We start from the raw sequence: 20,848 nt of genomic DNA, 5'->3' as shown, positions 1-20,848 counted from the left end.
AATCACTCCAGAAACATTAATTCAGTTGTCGTTGGATCCCTTTCCTCATTTACTCTCAGGAGGTACTTGGGCATTGGGGACTTTTCGGGCATCGGGCGCACACACACACACTTCGGGCTGGCTCAGCCTAGATTAATTATCCCCTTCTGGACCTGACATTACGGTCCCACAAGGCATAGAGCGTGTCAGGGATGGTTGCTAGAGAACGGGAAATAGGGTTCAGCTGAACTTCCAGCCTACGAGGTAGCCTAGCCACACAGACCATCAAAGTCCCAGCGGACACTCTGAGATTCAAAACCTGGGGTGGATGCTCTAACATACTACAGGAATTCCAATATTCAGCAGCTTTGATTGTTGCCGTACTTACATCTGACCCAATAGTGCCTTATTTCTGACCTATATTTAGATTTCTCTGATTCTTGGCGTGTTTGGGGAAAATTAATACCACATTGTACAAATAAAACAAATTTTTCTTCCATGACATTTGCATATTTTATCCCAATATGGGGATCTCTGTGAGTTAAGAATGTTAATCCATGCATATGTGTACCGTATTTTTATATTATTTATATTTGTTTGGAGAACTGATTGAAAGTAAGTTACAGACATCATGGCCCTTTAATCCCTAAATACTCTAGTGTGCATCTGTCTCTTAAAAACAAGAGCATTCTCTCACCAGAGTTTAACATTGTTGCAATAATATTATCTAATGTACACTATCTACTAAAATGTTGCCAGTTGTCCCAATAATGCCATTTACTGCAAACATTTTTGCATTTCAGATCACACATTGTATTTAGTTGTTATGTGTCTTTAGTCTCTGTAAAACCTGGAATAGTCCCTCAGCTTTTCTTTGTCTTCAATGATATGTTTTAAAGTGTAGGTCATTTCTTTTAGAGGCTACGTTATTTGTTTTGTAGAATAAGTTTATCTGATTGTTTTTCATGGTTAGATTTTTGGTAGGAATACTATATAAGTGATGTGTCTCAATGCATCACACCAGGAGGTACATGTCAGTTTGTCCCACTATTGGTATTGTTCCTAATTGGTGGTATCTGCCAGAGTTTTGCACTGTAAAAGTGGAAAAATAAATAAGTTTTAGCAATAAAAAAGTAATCATATTGAGTAATCTTACTGATTCATGTTGAGATTTTTTTAGGATAAATTTTACTACTTACATAAAGGAAAATATTCACCAAGCTCAAGATTTTAATTGACCTGAAAGACCTAAATTTTATTGCGAATAAAAGTAGGAGCAGAACAGCCAGTATTTATTACAGTTAATTTTTTAGTTTACAAGATACTTCACTTGAGACAACCTTAAAAGTCAGATAGGGAAGGCAGGAATTTCCCATTATATAGATGATGAAATGGCTTGCTCAATTAGCAAATGATGGAGCAGGAAACTTGCATATCTTTTTTTTGAAAGTTTACTACTTTTCCTACCACAAGATGATGCACTGAAAAACATTAAAATACAAAACAGGAATAGTATGTAACTGTATGAAGAAGGAAAATAGTGCAGAGACTTAAGGTATAAGCTTTAGGTTCAAGAAATCCTGATTATACTACTTATTATCTGTGATACTTTGGGCAAAAAAAAAAAAAATACGTAATGTCTCAGAACTTTAGTTTCTTCATGTGAAACATGGGATCATGATACTTACCACATAGTAGAGTTTTGGGATGTCACAGTTAATATATGTAAAGCACCCAACAGAGTGACAGAATAAGTCCTCGTTTAGTTATTACTATTCTTTATAACTTTTGGAATTTGCCTTGGCATCAACACCACTATCACCCACTACTGTCTCCATCACTGACACCTCCGTTGGTACCTCAGCCACCACCTCCACAGTCAGTTATTGGGGGTCTGAGCGAGGCACTGAGGATACAAAAATGAATCTGACACAGTCCCTGCTCTCAGTGGAGAATCAAGATACAATCAAGAGAAACAGACACATAAACAGATGACTGTCTCATGGTATCACCCATGAACCAAATTTAATGTTGCATGTTTCTCAAGCTGTGTTTACCTCTAATTAAATCATCAGCAGAGTTTTTCTAGGCTAGAGAATGTGATGTGTACTGAGTAACATTGTCTGAATCAAAGTGTAACAGCTCAAGCAGGGAGGACAGAAACATGCTTTGTGGAAAATTACAAATGCAGCTTTGAGCTGAACAGTGTAACTTTGCCATGGGTTGAAATAAGGTACTGGAGCTGAAGAATGTTACCAATTATATAAAGTAATACAATCCGTTGGCAAAAAGCTGGAGCAGTCATTTGTTGAAAAGTGCTTGGATTTGGATTCAGAGGCTACAAACATACAGTGGCTTGCCAGCTACCTTGCTGTGGCAGTGTTTTCACACACCTGGAAGACCTGAACTTAAGTTATTGCTCCACTATATACCATTGTCGGGAATTGGAGCAAGTTTCTTTCCTCTGTAAAACAAGGGTTAGAATAACTATCTGCTGGGGTTCTTATGAGAAGCAAATGGAAGTAGCAATAAAATCTGTCAACAACTATAGCTCCTCAAAACAAAGGACTTATGAAGGAAGTAGTCAGTTTTCCATTTATTTCTCCACCTTTTCAACTTCTTAAGAAATTGTGATAAAATACACATATCATAAAATTCACCATCTTAACCATATTTAAATGTACAGTTCAGTGGCATTAAGTATATTCACATTATTGTGCAACCATCAATCACTACCATCCATCTCTGGAATGCTTTTCATCTTGCAAAACTGGCACTCTGTACCCACTAAACAGTAACTCCCTATTTACCACATCTCCCTAGCCCCTGGCAATCACCTTTCTATTTTCTGTCTCTGAATTTGGCTACGCTATGTACCTCATGTAATGGAATCATACAGTATTTACAATATTTATTTTTGTGACTGGCTGATTTCACTTAGCATAATATCCTCAAGGTTCATCCACGTTGTAGCATATGTCAGAATTCCCTCCCTTTTTAAGACTGAATAATATTCCATTGTATGTATATATATGTTTCGCTTATCCATTCATCTGTCCATGGGCACTTGGGTTTTTTTTTTTTTAAATAAAAGTTTATTGGGGTGACAATTGTTAGTAAAGTTAGACACTTGGGTTTTTCCACGTTTTGGCTATTGTGAATAATGCTGCTGTGATCATGGGTGTACAAGTATTTCTTCAAGACCTTTCTTTCAATTCTTTTGGGTATTTGCCCAGAATTAGAATTGCTGGATCATATGGGAATTCTACTTGTAATTTTTTGAGGAATTGCCATATTCTTATCCATAGTGGCTACACCATTTTACGTTCATATCAGCAAAGCACAAAGGTTCAGTTTCTCCACATCCTTGTGCACACTTGTAATTTTTTTCTCCTTCCTTCCTTCCTTCCTTCCTTCCTTCCTTCCTTCCTTCCTTCCTTCCTTCCTTTTTTCTTTCTTTCTTTCTCTCTTTTTTTTGATAGTAGCCATTCTAATGGTTGTGAGGTCGTATCCATTTCCACTTTTTAAAGAACCATTTCCTCCTTCTTCTAGTTTGTTCCTTTTTTTCTCTTCCTTTTAATCCAACTCAAGCTTGATAAATCATCTGACTTTAATCACATATCTTCATATGGATTTAAGTCGGAAAGCTCCCTATTCTAGTATAAAGGAAAAATCCCAGATCTCAAAATGGCAAGAAAGGAGAGAAAAAGAAACAGAAAAGCAGGGGAAAGGAGAAAACAAGACGATGATGAAAAGAAATACAAATATATCAGTAATTACAATAAATATAAATGGACTAAATGCTCATTTAACTGACAGAAGTCAGATTGAATGTTTTAAAATCCAGATATATGCTATTTATGAAAGACTCATATAAACAAAAGGATGTGGAAGTTTAAAGCAAAAGTGTATAAAAAGGTTTATCTGGCAAATAATAAGCAAAAAGAAAGCTGATGACCTACAGTAATATTATATAAAACATTTTTAAAGCATGAAAGCATAATTAGAGTTAAAGAGAGTCACTATAATGATACAAATTATATCTCTATCACATAATAAAAATTTTAATTTACCAGGAAGCTGTAACAATTCTAAATGTGTATGCATATAAAAAATAGCCTCCAAATATATAAAATAAAAATTGACAGAAGCAAAAATCTATAAGGAGAGATAGATAAATCCACAACTAGAGTAGAACATTTTTAACATACTTCTGGTTAGTATCTGATAACCAGAAAAGAATTTGGAATAAAGGCCATATATGATAAACCCACAGCTAACATCATACTCTATGGGGAAAAGCTAAAACCATTCCCCTTAAGATCAGGAACAAGGCAAGGTTGCCCACTTTCTCCACTTCTATTCAACATAGTGCTGGAAGTTCTAGCCACAGCAATCAGACAAGAAAGAGAAATAAAAGCCATCCAAATTGGTAAGAAGGAAGTAAAATTGTCATTATATGCAGATGACATGATACTATATATAGAGAACCCTAAAGACTCCACGAAGAAACTATTAGACCTGATAAATGAATTTAGTAAAGTAGCAGGATACAAAATTAATATTTAGAAATCAGTTGCATTTGTATATAAAATATCAGAAGGAGAAAGTAAGAAAACAATGCCATTTACATTTGCTTCAAAGGCTATAAAATACCAGGGAATAAATTTAACCAAAGAAGTAAAAGATCTGTACTCAGAAAATTATAAGACACTGAAGCGTGAAAGTAAAGAAGATACAAATAGATGGAAATACATACCATGCTCATGGATAGGAAGAATTAATATCATTAAAATATCCATACTGCCTAAGGCAATATACAGAGTCAATGCAATTCCTATCAAACTATCAAGAACATTTTTCACAGAAATAGAATATATAATCCTAAAATTTATATGGAACCATAGAAGACCCCGGATAGCCTCGGCAATCTTGAGAAATAAGAACAAAGTGGGAGGTATCACGATACCTGACATCAAATTATACTACAAGGCTACAGTAATCAAAACAGCATGGTACTGGCATAAAAACAGACCATAGATCAATGGAACAGAATAGAGAGCCCAGAAATAAATCCATGCCTATATGGTCATTTAATCCACGACAATGGAAGCAAGAATTTACAGTGGGGTAAAGACAGTCTATTCAATAAATGGTGCTGGGAAACCTGGACAGACACATGCAAAAAAAATGAAGCTGGACCACCTCCTTACACCATATACAAGAATAAATTCAAAATGGATTAAAGACTTAAATGTAAGATCTGAAACCATAAAACTCCTAGAAGGAAATATAGGAAGAAACTTTATAGACATTACCCGGAGTAAGATTTTTACTGATATATCCCCTCAGGCAAGGGAAGTAAGAGAAAAAATGAACATGTGGGATTACATCAAACTAAAAAGTTTTTTCACAGCAAAGGAAACCATCAGTAAAACAAAAAGGGATCCTACTGAATGGGAGAAGATACTTGCCAATGATATATCTGATAAGGGATTAATATCCCAAATTTATTAAAAACTCACTCAACTCAACTCCAAAAAAACAAACAACCCAATTAAAAAATGGGCAGAGGACATGAAGAGACATTTTTCTAAAAAGGACATATAGATGGCAAAAAGACATATGAAAAAATGCTCAACCTCACTAACCATCAGAGAAATGCAAATAAAAGCCACAATGAGATACCACCTCACCCCAGTCAAAATGGCTATCATCAATAAATCAACAAACAAGTGCTGGTGAGGATTTGGAGAAAAGGGAACCCTAGTGCACTGTTGGTGGGATTGCAGATTGGTGCAGCCACTATGAAGAACAGTATGGAGTTATCTCAAAAGTCTGAAAATGGAACTACCTTATGACCCAGCAATTCCACTCCTAGATATCTAGCCGGAGAAATCCAAAACTCTAATTTGAAAAAATTTATGCACCTCTATGTTTATTGCAGCATTATACACAACAGCCAAGACATGGAAACAACCGAAATGCCCATTGGTAGACGATTGGATTAAGAAACTGTGGTACATTTATACAATGGAGTATTACACAGCCATAAAGAATGAAATCTTACCATTTGCAACAATATGTATGGACCTAGAGAACATTACACTAAGTGAAATAAGTCAGACAGAGAAAGACAAATATCATATGATCTCACTTATATGTGGAATTGAAAGAAAAGAATAAATAAATGAACTAATCAGAAACAGTCTCAGAGACATAGAGGAAAAATTGAGGGTTGCTAGATGGGAGGAGGCGTGGGGATAAGAGAGAAGGTAAGGGGATTAGAAAGCACAATCGGTAACCACAAGATGGCCACGGGATATGAAAGTCAATTTGGGGAACGTAATCAATAATGTAAAGATTTTGTAGGGTATCTGATGGACACTTGTCTCATTAGGGAGCCCACCTCAGGGATGATGTAGATGCCTGATCACTGCACTGTACACCTGAAGCTGAAGCTGAACAATAATGAATGTCAACTGCAATTTTATACACACACATATATATATATATATAGTTATATATAGTTACAAGAAGTGGAGTACAGCATTAGGAATAGAGACAGTGGAAATGTAATGGCTATATGCGATGTCAGAGGGGTAGTAGAGGGGGGAGGGGGGTTATCATGGTGTGAGGGATATAAATGATAAATGTCTAACTTTTACATTGTTTTGTACACCTGAAACTAATACAGAAAAATAAAAAAGATTAAAAGAAAATATTGACCTCTAAAAATAAAAAAGAATTTGGAAAGGGAGCTATTATAATAAAAGTGCTAAAAATACAAACTTGGTTAAGTTATTGTGAAGAAGAAGAAAAGTACATCAGCTATTGGGGATATGGCTGTAAAAGTTAACAGGATGACTTTTTCCCTTTGCCCAAGGGAATAAATACCTTTGTACTATGAACTAATTAATCAATTGGACAAAATCCTAGAAACTGTACTGTGCTGATAGGGATTGAACTAGAAAAGTAATTAGATGTTTTTCCCTTGTTTTAAATAAAAAAGAGATTCATACTATCCCAAATAAATGACGACCATCTCATCATGAGAAAACATCAGACAAACCCACCACAAAGGATTTGCTGCAAGATAACTGAGCAGTACTCTGTAAGTGTCAAGGTTGTGATTGGGGGAGCCCAAGGACACATGACAACCAAATGCAATGTGGGGGTTTGGATTGACTCCTGGACCAGAAAAAGCACAGTAGGGGGAAAACTGGTGAAATTTGAATAAGGTCTGTGGTTTACTTAATAGTATTGTACCGATGTTAATTTCCTGGTGTTAACAAACGTACCTCACTTATTCAAGTTCTTAATATTAGGGAAGCTGGGTTAAGAGTATACAGAAACTCTCTGTTCTAATTTTGCAACTTTTTTCTAAGTCAAAAATTATTTTGAATAAAAAGTTTAAAAAATAAGTGATAAACAGCTAATTTATGTGCCCATCTAATCTTGTGTAACTACAACTGTTCGTTTCTGTTGGTATCTCATTTTCTTGGACCACTTGGCTTTAGAATGCAGCATTAGAGAAAGCAGTCAAACAACAGGTAGGAGAAAAGAACTTTTTGAACACCAAACAGAGAGCAACTTTTTCTTTGCATGTTCACAAAAGAGTGTGTGTGTATTTGTTCAGTGTTACCAAATATAATGTGTAGTCTCTTTGAAACAATCGTGAGTGCTCTTTGGTTTGTACTTGAATTAAGTTCACTGATTTAAAGACTTGCATTTTCTGGGTTCAAGGACAACTTAAAAACATTTAATGGAAAAAGGGAGTAACATTTGCTACACGAGGAATTATTTATGCTATGTTCTTTACCCAAGGTTTCTTTTTTCTTTGTTTCACTTCCAGTTTTTTCCCTTTGAAATTGTCGCTTTGATCTAATGTAGAGAAGTTCAAAGGCATTGCTGAGGTTGACCAGTAGCACCGCATTCTTTCTCTTTTTGATACCAGCACAACCATTGATTAGGGTTTTCTATATTTACATGTTTAGTGTTGAATAAAATATTTTAAATATTGTTTATAAAAATAAATATTTGGATTTCATTTCTGGGTAACTGAAATAACTTCCTTTTCATGGACTGACGTTACCCTCTGATTTCCCTCTTGAATCTTCTCCGTCAGCTTTGTACAGAATTGATTTTTTCAGCATATTCAGGTCATCACAGTCTAATCTCAAAGTCTGTACAAAGGGGAACAATTTAAGACCTGGCTATAATTATCTCATTTCCCTAAGTCTCTTCTATTTCAGAGTAAATGAAGTGGGTAGTAGTGGAGAATACCAAAAAGAAGTCTTATTAATTTCTCAATTACAGTTGACACACAATATTATATTAGCTTCAGGTGTACAACATAGTGATTAGACATTTATATAAGCTATGATGTAACCATCCCAATAAGTCCAATACCCATCTGACACCATACATAGTTATTACAGTATTATTGACGATATTCCCTTTGCTGTGCTTTGTATCCCCATGACGGTTTTTATAAATGGCAATTTGTATATTTTAACAAAAGGAAGTCTTGATGTTGAAATCTTGTGACTGTTTAGACTCAGCAAAAATGAGAACTGGGGAGGAAATCTGAAGCAGAAATATTCTACTTAGTGAATCATTGTATTAGTCACCCACTTGGCAAATATTCATTGAGTCTTAGGAACTCTGTTAGGGACCAAAGATACAGAAATTCTTTTCTTCATCAACTATAAATTCAGCACCTATTCTAAAGCAGGCGCTGTTTTAGATAAGGTCCACTTATCATAAAACTTATATTCTTGAGGGGGAAATAGATAGCCAAAAAGTAAAGAAATAGCTGAACAAAATAACTTTATGGTAAAAAAAAAAAAATAGTGGTAAATGCTTTGAAAAGAAAAAAAAGCAGGACAACCAGATCAGGACTGACTGGGGTGAAAGGTGGGGTCTACTTCAGATCGGGTGGGTAGGGAAGGCTCTCCAAGGGGATTACGTCTGTGCTGAGTGGTGAGAGATGATGATGGGAGGAAGTGTCCTCAAAGATAACAAGGGCCACCACAGGCCGTTAGGCAGGAATGAGGGTGATGGGATTAAGAAGAGTACATTTTGTAGAATGTCCCTCAATTTCAGTATGTCTAATGTTTCCTCATCATGAGATTCAAGTTAATCATTTTTGGCATTCATGGTAATTCTATATGAAAGATTTATGCTTTTCTCAATGTATCACGTCAGGAGCCTTAAGTCAGCTTGTCTCATTATTCATGTTACGAAAGACAAAGCAAGGCTGAGAACCAAGTTAAACAGACTAAAGACACCTGACAACTATATTCATGCATTCACAGTTGCTCTAAGGAACATTCTTGAGATAATTGGTGAATAATGTCGTTGTTAAAATTCTCAAATTTGACAGTTGTGTGCAAAGGAATGTCCTTGTTGTTCTTAGGGGTACTGCTGAAGTATTTAGGGGTTAAGGGCCAGTGTCTGTAGATTACTCACAAATGATTCAGCACTCATAATTGTAATATGCATATGGAGAAAAGAATAAATCCAGTTGTGGCAAAATGTGCTCACAGTTGGCGAATCTAAGTGAAGCCTATTCTTGAGTTTATTAGATTATTCTTGTAACTTTTCTGTACGATTGAAATAACTCTTAAAAAAATTATGTGCCTGTAACAAATGCGGTTACAAAATAGAAGAGCTGGTTTCTAACTATTGAGCTTACGTTAGGTCATTTAAAAATGGTAATAAATACCAGTTTAAAAAAGAGAAGATGAGCATGGCTGGAGTAATGGTCTCAGATAAGGATCTAGAGGAAGAGACACACAAGCAAACACAATCACACGGGGTGCTCTAGTAGGCCAGGGGAAGGGGTGGGGGAGGGGAGTTTTGCTGAGGTTACTGGACAGAGCTGATGTTCATTTTGCAGTGCCAGTAGGGCGTGCCAGTGAGGTTTAGTGACAGTTGGCGCTGGGATTGTGATTCTCTAGCTAGCGATGCAGATTTGCAAGCCATCAGATATTGGAAGCAGTTGAAATCTCAGGAGGGCATGAAGTAGGCCAGTTGGGGTGTCTTGAGGGTCGAGGACAGAACCCCAAAAAATACCAAGTTAAGGAGTGGGTGAAGGAGGATGACTGAGAAGGGGAGGTCAGACATTTAAGAGAAAAGAGATGCTTCGATTCGTGGTGGTGTGGGAGACGAGTAAGGAGAGTTCAAGGAGATGATGCTTCGAATGCCACAGGGAGGTCAAGTCAGGGAAGGAGTAAAACACGTTGCTTGTGCTTGGTGGTCCGGGCAAGCTTCTCCCAGGAAGGGAAATTTCAGCGGAGCTTTGGAAGGTGAGTAGGAGTTACTAGGCAAAGGATTGGAGTTGGCCGTGTTGGTGTGGTTTCCCTTCCTTGCCTGAGGAGTGGATGCTGGGCTGGATATCCCCTCAGGCCTAATGAACACTCCCGGGAGCTGTGCCTTAGCGCTGCTCTAAGAGGCTTCCTGGGAAGCAAGGGAATTCGCTTTCATAATATCCCCACCGCCCCCCACTCATCTCAGGCGTTAGGTCCCAAAAGGACTGGCACCATCTATGCACTGGTGGTGTCTCCCCTTCAGTTCTCCTTTTCCCGTATATTGGAGCCACACTCCCCCTGGATTTATTTAGAACTGAGAATTAGAACATTCGGGAACAGCTACCCAAACCAACGATTATAATTTTGGACATATTGGTTGTTACTTGTTTCTTTTGGATAGTAATTAGCTAAGTATTTTAAGGCCTTTTCTGGTCCATGATTTAAAAAATCATGCCATTTGGGTAAGAATGCTTACACTCCTGTTCACAAAGGCAAATGGACAGGCTGGCATTTACTTAAAAGCAAAATTAAAATATTTAGATATATTCAAGTTTACAAAAGTTAGATTTTTTTTTTTCAAGACACAGGTGATACAGTTTTGTCTCACATCATTTTGACCTTGAGACAAATTATTCCTTCCCTAATCTGGCAGCAATATTTGCATGAAAATTGTCGTAACCTTGTGTACAGCGTGGTATCAACCTCAAGGTCATATTCTTGTGCAAATACTGTGTAGGATGGTGAATTTTATGTGTCAACTTTGTTAAGCTTAAATATTTTGCCAAATACGAACCTAGATGTCACGGTGGAGGTATTTTTCAGGTGAGATTAAGATTTAGATGGGTAGATTTGAGTAAGCAGACTACCCTCCATCATGTAGGTGGGCCTCATCCAGTCAGTTGAAGGCCTTACAAGAAAGACTGCGGTCCACGAGGAAGAGGGAATTCTGCCTCTGGATGGCCTGTGGACTCCCGCTGCAGCATCAGCTCTTCCCTGGGTCTCTAGCCTGCCGCTTACCCTGCAGATTTCGGACTCCCCAGCCCCCACAATCACATGAGCCAGTTCCTTAAAATAAATCTCGCTCTCTATGTACACATTTTATTGGTTCTGTTTCTCTGGAGAACCCCGACTAATACACAGGGTAACTCCATTTGGAGTCCTTCCATGCTTGAGGAGTCTGTTAGAACAAATGGGTTTGTAGTTCACCCCAAAGGCCAGTGCCACTGAGGCCCACACGTGCTTCACACCTAAACACAAAGGCTAGTAATCAACAGAAGAAAACTAGGAAGTGTTTGTCATGGCTCCTGCCTGATTTCCTAGACAGACAGGACTGATGTATCCATCAGTGCCTACTCGGGCCCAGCATACTTTAAGGGACCTGTGAGAAAGTTTTCTTATCTTCTAAAATCAGAAGAGAAAAAAAGAACTTTTAAGTTGAAGAAAATATTTTATACATAATATTTTCTTACATTCATCTTTTTACCAATGCAGTCATAAAATATAATTTTAATATCTTTATGGAGGAAATGGCACATGAAGGCAAAAGTACATAGGGCCCTCTAGGATAGCGGTTAGAGTGCAATGCTCATGACACCAGGGTTGCCGGCTTCATCCCCACATGGGCCAGTGTGAACTGTGCCCTTCACAGCTAGATTGAAACAACTGCTTGGCTTGGAGCTGATGGGTCCTGGAAAAACACACTTAAAATAAATAAAAGTTAAAAAACAAACAAACAAACAAACAACGTACATAGAGCGCTCAAAAGTTATAATGTGGCCCTATAGGGGGATGAAACTGTGTATGAAAACATTGTATAGAAAGCATTGATAAGTAATAGACTTAATAGTAAGAGATAGGTTATAGAAACACTTTTTCAGTTTTATTGAGATATAATTGACAACAGCACTGTAAGATTAAGGTGTACAGCATAGTAATTCATCTTACATATATAGTGAAGTGATCACCACAGTAAGTTTAGTCAAGATCCTTCATTTCATAGAGATACAAAAAAATAAATGTTCTTTTCCTTGTGATGAGAACTTTTAGGACTTTCAAATATACCACATAACCATGTTAACTGTAGTAATTATGTTGTATGTTACATCCCAGTACTTACTTATCTTATAACTGGAAGTTTGTACCCTTTGATCATCTTCATCCAGTTCTCCCCGCCTCCCCCCCCCCCACTCTGGTAACCACAAATCTGATCTCTTTTTCTGAGTTTTTTTTTTGTAAGAGTCCACATGTAAGTGACATCACATAGTATTTGTCTTTCTTTGTCTGATTTATTTCAGTTAGCATAATGCCCTCAGGGTCCATCCATGTTGTTGCAAATGGCAGGATTTCCTTCTTTTTTATGGCTAAATAGTATTCCATTATATATATGCATTATATATATGTATATATATACATATATACATATATATATATATATATATATATATATATTACATATAAAGAAATTGTGAGATAGATACAATGGAAAGAAAAATTTGTGTATATATATACACAAATATATATAATATATATACAAGTTTTTCTTTCCCTTGTATCTACCTATCTCATAATTTACAAGTTTTTCTTTGCATTGTGTCTATCTCACAACTTCTTCATTTATTCATCCTTTGATGGACCCTTAGGTTGCTTCTGTTTCTTGGCTTTTGTAAGTAATGCTGCAGAAAAATTTATCTTAAATTACTCGCTCCTGAAACTGGAGACGTATTGTTTACATGAAACTGAAGAGCATTGAAATGAAGTCCAACAAGACTTAAGTCTCCCTGTGACAATTTCATGGCACTAGAGAATTGATCTTTTGGAAGATGGATTAAATTATATTTCAAGAGCATTCTAAGGGAAATATTCCTGAGGAGCCAATGTGAATAAACAGCTTACTAAAGTATAAAGCACACCACTCAGCATAGGCACTAAAATATTGCACGTTGGAAAAAATTTCAATTTAAAATAATTTATTAAGTGTTTTATAATAGGTGGAGTGGAAAAATCCCACTTGGGAAGAGTTTTAGAATCCTTTACACATGAAGATATATATATATGATAATGATGAAGAAATTGTTGCATCTAGTTGTCAACAGAGATTTTTGTTTCCACCATTCCTCTCACAGAAGCTGTTCTATGTGCGGCAATGTTCCCACATTTGCATTCATTATTAGCCTCATCAGTCCAACACCCAACACCTCCCATGGAGATATAGCCAATATAATGCTAAACACTGCTAATCACTTAAAACAGGACCTGAAGTTAATTAATTTGCCTGTGCTTTTCTTTGCATCCAGCTAAGAAGGTGTCTTGCTAATGTGAATAGATTTAAAAAAGGAAAACAATTTCAAACAACTTTATATTAAATTAAAATATAAGCTTCTAAATGGACTAGACCCACATTGTATAACAGTTATGAATTTCTAGAAAGCAGAAGGAATCTTCCAGAAGGCTTGGAAAAAGATTCATGAATTTTATTAAAGTTAAATTCTTTGAATTTAACATTAGTTACGGAAATGCAACTCATTACAACAGCCAGACTTACAGACAGCAATATTGAAGGTCATAAAATAATTCAATTTAAGGGAGAAGAGACATTTTCAACATTTAACCAGCTATATATAGAGTGTGCCAAAAAAATGCATACACATTTTAATAAAGGAAAAAACTGTATTAAAGTTACGCTGATGGTAACCACTTTAAATACCTCTTATAATTGCAGAAGTCACACGTGACTTTTATTCATCTTTTGTCATCGGTATATATTGATTATTACAATTTTAATACAGTTTTTTCCTTTCTTAATATATGTATACATTTTTTTTGACACATCTTGTATATGGGACAATAACATAGTGAATAGAAAACATGGGCTTTGGAGTCAGGCTTTGGTTTAAATTCTGGCAGTGCCATTTCATTCATTCCTTCATTCATTCATTCTATAGGTATTTACTGATACCCAGTCACTGGGGACACAGTAGTGAGCAAAACAGGCATATTCCTGCCTCTAGGGACATCATAGCCTAGTGGAGGAAGTTGATATTAAGTAAATAATCATACCATTAAAAAAGTTAGGTTGGTGATTATATGAAAGGTAAGTGTTGGGTGACATGACAGCAAATAACAAAAAAACCCAATTTAGATTGAGGGTTTGAGAAGGCTGATTTAAGGAATGAAAGCAGGCCATAAGGTGGCTGGGTAGAGTGCGCCCGAGTTAAGAGAGGTTAGAGTTGAGGGAAGGGCGGGGGGAGAAGGAGAGCCAGAAAAGCACCCCCCCACCTTGAAACTTGATCGAATTACTTATCCTCTTTGAAACTAAATTTCCTTTTTGTACAATGTGGATAGTAGTAACAGCTTTATGTGTTTGCTCTCAGGATTAAATGACATTGTATTGAATCATACTTAATGTAGACCTAGCATAATAAGTATTTACTAGCTGGTGGCTAAATAATAATAATAATAATAATAATAATAATAATGCCTTCATGGAGTTTACATTCTGGTGAGGTGATAATATCCACCTCAAGAATGGAAAGAAGCAGAGAGGCTGGTAGTCGTTCAAAGAGTTTCAGAGAAAATTCCATACTTACGCTAATTTTGGAAACAAATTATTTATTGTAGTCACAGCTGAAGAAAAAGGCAAGACAAAACATCATAATATTTTCTGTTTAGCAAGTGATTTAAGTGACATATATCAGCGAGGTTACAGAATAAAGATACTGAAATTATAATGTGAATTAATATAATTTTCTGTAATGTACGTACATCTAGCATGTAAAACCTTGAGATCAAGATTAGCTATTACACAAGGGGTGACAAAGACAGGATAAGTTAAAGAAACAATGGCAAACTTATTAGTCAAGATATTTTCATAACAACGTACAGAAAAATTACAAACTATATGGGAAGGGACCTTCACTCTAACAAGGATTAAGATTTATAATTTTGGTTCCTTCAAGGTAAATATTTGATAGCTGTTTTAAACTTTTATTCTTATCTAACAAGATATGGATGAATAATTCATGGCCTTGCTTCCCCAGTGGTCAACTATCTCCTATCCTCTCCACCTTCTCCTAAAGCTCATCTCTCTGTTCTAGGTTGATTTCTAGCCAGGGCTAATTTTAAAAATATGAGGTTTATTGTTTTTTATTTTTACAAGAGGTGAGCGAAATTCCACCTATCCTTGTTCCAACAGACCTTTGTTTAGCAATAGTAAGGTGTTATTAAATAGAATAAAGTAAATAAATACAGCCAGGTAGTTTATCTTTAATATCCTAATCCTAGAGATTTAACCAGAGGAGAAGAAGCCTTTCCATTTTTTGCATCTATTTACTCATCTGTCTGTCCATCCATCCATCCATCATCCATTCACCCATCATCCATTTATTTATTCAACTACATTGGATGGCTATCTATTCAACAGACATTGATGGGGGTTCAATCATATGCTAGGAAATATGCTTGGTGCTAGGGTACAGATATAATTGATTTCTAGGTTCGGTCCTCAAACACACAACCTTGTAGCTGATCATTCATTCATTTAGAATATTCATCATTTATTTCATGAGCGCCTACTCTGTGCCAGGCAGTGTTGTAGGCACTGGGGATACAGTGCTGAAAACATACAGGGGCCTGTCTTCATGGAGTTTATGGTTTAGTGGGAGACATAATAAGTAGTGTAGAAGGTTAAGGGCTGTGCTTTCCAAAGTGGGCTTGTGGCCACACGGGGCATGCAACAGGATTAATGAGAGGTTCAGGAAGAAAATGTTTGAACTTTTATTTATCTCATTTTACTTAATTTATATTCTTGTGTATATTTGGTAATGTGCCTGATATGTACAGTAGTGCATGTATACCATTTATACATACATAAACATTTAACTTTATTCCATGAATAAAGTTGCATGAACAAAACATTTGCAGACCCCAGGGTAAAAGCTCAGACTTAGGATCAGATAGACTTGTGGTGTCTGAGTCACTTTCTGTCACTCACTGCCCGAGGGTCCTTGCCCAATCCCGAGCTCCTCGTCCTGTCTAAGATTGTTCCAAGGATTGAGTGCAATAACGATAGTAAAGTGCTTATGTTGTGTCTATTTATATCAAGTCCTCAAAGAAAAATGATGACTAATGTTATTATTGTTATTTCTCATGTGATAAATATTAAAATTCAGGTGTCTTCAAAGTTATATAGAAAATATTGAGAGGGGACTAATAAAGCAATATCATAAACCTTACAATAAATTATTGGTGGGAATGTAAATTGATGGTACTTTATGTGTACCAGAATCCTTAAAATTTTTTATTTACTTTAACCCAATTGTTTCCCTCCCAGGAATTGATCCTAAGGAAACAATCAGAAATTCCAACAGATTTTATAATAGTGACAAATTGGAGAAAGAACTCAATGTACAAAGCTAGGAGAATCCTCAGATTAAATTATAGCTTTATAATGGAATATTGTATCTCTCAACATTTTTAAAGAATATTGGGTGCATATTGATGTTTAGTGAAGAGGATGGGATCCAAAGTCATAGTGTGACCCCAATTGTGTTTTTCAAAAAAGCACACGATTGCATCAGTCTCCATTTATTTTTGGATGACGTTTTGGCAGAGCCACTTTCAATCCTGATGCTGAAATGCTTTAACATGATCACATCAGCTTAGAATATACGACATTTGAGAGCTTGGTCAGTCAGTGTTCAGTTTATGAAGTCTCTACACTCACCTAACAGGACATATTTCACCGGTCTCGGCAGGAAGCTGGATCCAGATGATGAGCAATTCAGGCTTTGTACCCGGACGAGAGGCCTCAGAAATGTGTTTCTGATGGTAACTTAGTTAATGTTCTCCAGTGATATTCAGAGGATTGGCCAAAGCATATGCGTTCATTCATTCTATGCTCGCCTTCAAAATTATCCTTGAAAAGCCAGAACCCAGGAGAGATGTCTACCCGGACGCCATTGTTTTGACCCTGCTATCGACGGGTTTTGACTGAACAAGGGCTTGGCATTAATTGGATTGTTTCACGGGTTTTGAAATTTGTCGTGGTTTCTTGTAGGGAAGAGGTATGCTGTTACTGAGCGACCGGTGTGCTTTACCTTGCAGTCCTAGAGGGTGGTGTGACTCCTGCCGATCTTGTTGGAGGAGCCACGTCAAACTGTGGTGCGTCCTTCGAAAGTGCACAGCACCAAAGCGTGTCCATGACACTCACTTCTCGTTAGATTTTTTCACTTTTTCTTAATTGCTGATCGATCGCTTCCTTTTCGTTTTTTTTGGTTTGACATTGGATAAGAAATAAACCTGAAACTTTGGATGGAAGTTAGTCATTCTCTGAAATCCAGACCTTTGATAAACTGTGAAGATAACGGGAAACACTGGCAGGGTGGGGACTCGCTTTTAGTCTGCTGCCACGGTAAAGGAGAAGCTCTTCAGTTACTGGGAAGTATGTTCCAGAACACCCACAGAGTCGAAAGGAAGGCAGCTTTTCTCCTGCCAGGGCTTCTGGTCATGTGATACATCCACGGGTTCTGGTTTGTCAGTGTCACTGGAGAGGGACAGTCTGAGATGGGGGCTACCTCAACCAACGCGTCACCAGGGCTAGGCGCCCAGTGGAAGTCAGCCAGCTCCCGGGGCCTGATGGTACCTGACATAGCAGATGAGAACGGGATGAGGCTGTGAAGTTGATCAGATGGGAGGGCTAAGATATTAGTAAAAAGAGCATCCATCCGTCCATCCATCCATCCATTCACTTACTCTATAGGTGATTACCGAGCATTTACGTTGTGTGGGCCAAGTGGAGGCGAAGTATGGCTTGGTGGACATCACAGTCTTTTCAAGGAAAGAAACATTGAATACTTAATCACACATGTAATTTATTCCTTACCGTTGTGCTAATGGTGGAGAAGCATAGATCGCTGTGAAAGCTGAAAAATAGCAGTGTTGTTAGTGAGAATTTTGGTTGACCAGGTTCTAAAGGAAAAATGGACTGGGAAGACTTCTAACGTGTAACTAGGAGAAGAGTGGGAGGTTACTATTCAGGTGTGTACACTGTCCTCGGTTGATTTTTTGTTGGCCTCTGACCCCTTCTCTGAGCTTCCCAGCTGCCTCCTGCTGCGTTCTTTACAAGAGCCTCCATGGAAAGTGTGACGGGACAATGGGAGCAGAAGGGCTGAGCTCTGGTTACAGTGGAGATTATGAGTTCTGTCTTCCACAGGGAAGCGGTTCTTAAACAGGAGTCTGCCCACTTCAGTCTGTCCTATGGGTGTGCTGAGGACATTCTTACAGTTTGAAATCTGCCTTTAATCCTTCTCATTCTGGACACAAGAGAAAATCAATTCTAAAAATTGTGGATCTTGCTTTGTCTCCTGGCAAGGATGCTTTTTAAAATTTTTATTTATTTATTTGTTTATTTATTTATTTATTTTTAAGGACGGCACAGCTCACAGCGACCCATGCGGGGATTGAACCGGCAACCTTGGTGTTATTAGCACCACACTCTAACCAACTGAGCTAATCGGCCACCCCTAAGGATTCTTATAGGAAGGTTAAAAATTATTTGAATTCTTTGTAAAGTGAGAGCGCCAGATTACATATTGGTCACATTTCCCACCGTCTTCTCAGTTTTTACAAAACAGGCGTCCGTGGAGTCTTTGTAGCTGTCAGGAGTGTGTATAGTAGACGTCATGCATGCCTTCTAAAAGAATGATGACGCAGTATCATTTTTATTGAGTTTTCTTTGGACAGAACTAAGGGCCACCTTGGAAGAAAAGGCAAGGACTTGTGCAACACAGAAGTTACTTAGGTCATTTTTTTCTCTCTGGCTTGTCCTTTGTTAATTGGAGATCTTTTTTACAGTTAATAAAAACATTAAAAAAATCATTGAATTCTTGTTTTAATTTTTGAAGACATTTAGTATTTTGGCTATAATGTTATTTATATTCCATTTATTTTAATGGTGAACTTCCTGTCCCAAATGTAGTCAAAACGTTGTAGTTGCACAACAGACACATTCCAAGTATTGCCGGAAACGCAGTGATTCTACTTCTTTCTCCGTGTGACGCTAAGGTTCAAGTTCAGGGGTTCCTGTTGCCTCTACAGCCAGGAAGGAATTCACAAACATGGTATCCATTTTCTTAAATCTGAAGATCAGGATGTGAATATTGAGAACTTAGGATATTGGACTCTTCAAACATACTTTCAGTTGTCTTTTGCTTAATTAATTAAGAAATTAATTTTAATATTAAAATTATAGTCACTTCAGAGGTAATGAAGTTTGGGGGGTATTCTTCAGGCCATTAAAAAATACTTTTTGCATTCATACTTATGGCTCTAGGAAATATATTGTTTAACTTGTTATTTTAAAAGCATACGTGGTATCATACTGTTAGCTTTGTTCTCTAGTTTAAAAATAGTATGAGATCTATCCATGTTGCTCCAAATAGATTTAGTTCAGTTCTTTATCTGCTGTCTAGGTTCCCACGTTATGGGTGGGACTCTATGGATAATGTAGTGTAGTTGACCAACTGGTGGACACTGCAAACCATGAACATTCATGTAGAATTAGAAGTAGAACTGTACGTCGCTGAAGTGCTTCCCTCACAGGCAGGGACTTTGTGTGTCTCCAGTCATTAAATATGCTTTAAACTTATTTTTTAAATTATATAGCACAGAAAAGCAATCATTGCTTCCAGACCCACCACAATTGTTTGGTATTTGGCAATAGAATTTCCGTTTTAGTCCTAAGTTGCCTCATTTTCAGGTGAGGGGATAAGAACAGTCTCTACTCATAGGATTGCTGTGAAAAGTGAATGGGAATAGTTCCTAGTGAGGAGCTATTAGTTGTGATTTATATGTATATAAAAAGCACCATACACACACACACACACACACACACGGTATATGTATGGTATATCGCAAAACCCATATACAGAGGATGCCAAAAAAATGTATACACATTTTAATTAAGGAAAAAACTGTTTTAAGATTATGCTGGTGGTAACCACTTTGAGCAACTCTTGTAATGCAGAAGTCAAATACTAATCCTTATTATACACCCTCTGTATAATAATGTAAAAAAATATATATACACATTTTAAGAAAGGAAACAACTGTATTAAAATTATAATAATATTTGCCGATAACAAAAGATGAATACAGGTCATGTTTGACTTCTGCATTACAAGAGGTGCTCAAAGTGGTTACCATCATCGTGCTTTCAATACAGTTTTTTCCTTTCTTAAAATGTGTATACATTTTTTTGGCACCCTCTGTATAGTAAGGATTAGTATTTGAAGCAAACCCCCAAAAGATGTGCCATCTACGTTTTTTTAACTGCAGCTCCTCCCCACCCAATGAAAAGAAGACTCGGTTTCTTTTAGTATAGAGCCATAGTATTAAGAATATTTTGGAATTCTGTATTCTTTTCAATGGAGGTATTGAATTAGAAGGGTTTTTAAGTGAATAAGAGTGATACAAGAGAAAAGTGATGGGAAAATAATAGGCCAGCTTTTCACAAAACTTGATTTTACGCAGAAGTGTCTTCTTCCAAAACTTTCCCC

The 20,848-nt window shown here is 36.9% G+C and overlaps 1 protein-coding gene across 4 annotated transcripts in view; it reads left to right on the top strand.

Annotated features, from left to right (window-relative positions):
* Positions 1-20,848, top strand: part of CCDC170 (coiled-coil domain containing 170) — an 88,057-nt gene that overhangs the window by 601 nt on the left and 66,608 nt on the right. The window lies entirely within an intron of this gene.

The sequence above is a fragment of the Rhinolophus sinicus genome, chromosome 2 (genome assembly GCF_057876585.1).
Source record: "Rhinolophus sinicus isolate RSI-liver-muscle chromosome 2, RSI-T2T, whole genome shotgun sequence".
NCBI lineage: Eukaryota > Metazoa > Chordata > Mammalia > Chiroptera > Rhinolophidae > Rhinolophus > Rhinolophus sinicus.
This window is presented reverse-complemented; position numbering and strand designations above follow the sequence as displayed.